Source organism: Octopus bimaculoides, chromosome 2, assembly GCF_001194135.2.
Source record: "Octopus bimaculoides isolate UCB-OBI-ISO-001 chromosome 2, ASM119413v2, whole genome shotgun sequence".
Taxonomy (NCBI): Eukaryota; Metazoa; Mollusca; class Cephalopoda; order Octopoda; family Octopodidae; genus Octopus; species Octopus bimaculoides.
In genome coordinates, this window is record NC_068982.1 from 19,528,551 (window position 1) to 19,529,546 (window position 996).

Genomic DNA, 996 nt, shown 5'->3' on the forward strand with positions numbered 1-996 from the left:
AAACCGGTTATTTCTCCAAATACAATGTTTATATACCAAAACATTTTATAACATCTTTGTGACATAATTTAAATATATACTTTAACCATGTAACACAAGCCTTCTGTAGTTTTTTCACTCTTATTATCTTATATATATATATAGAAGGATTTATTTTTCGTAATGAGATGAAAAACCAAGGCTGTGTACATTATAGAACATTTATAAATAGGAAGTCTTATAGCTGTTTCCAGGATATTTATTATATCCCTTTATCGGAGACGGTGCGAGAGGATGCTTAAGTAATAGTTAATTTAGATAAGATAGGAAATAGAAAGTGAATGCAGGGATATTGTATTTATAAATCCATTGTTTAGGCAGAATGGTATACATATAAGATTCCAATACCTTGTGAGTAAAACATACATTGGGGGAGACAGATGCAGTTGAATAAGATCTGATTAAAATTCGTAGTATGCTATAAAAAGCATACTACAATTATTGGCTAGAAATGACATTACATAATTGTAATGCTCTTCTTATTGCCTAAGCATCAGGAATTTCGTATCATTCATAGAGTTTATATAAAGAGCTGCATATAGAAAAATGGATTGAACGACATTCTTCATTCAAAATCTCCACAGCTGTTTCCACAAATCATTGCACCCGTAATATACTGATGCCATAATATGGTTAACATATTGTGTAATCAGCATTATCCATCAAAACTGTAAGTTGTGTTTTTTCATGTGATTATTTTAAATAAACTCTTCGGTAGATCATATTATTTTACACTCTATGCGATTGAATACCCAAAGCTGTGAGCTATTTCCAGTAATTTGCAGATACAAATTTTAAAATAATGACCAAAAAAAATGAATCTTACATCTTTGACCGATGGCTGTGATTACGATGTGTGGTAACAATTATAGAGTTTTTGAGTAAAATATGTCATCCAATCCATTTCCTTCTGTCTCTCTCTCTTTCTCCCTTATTCCCTCTCTCACTGTATATATA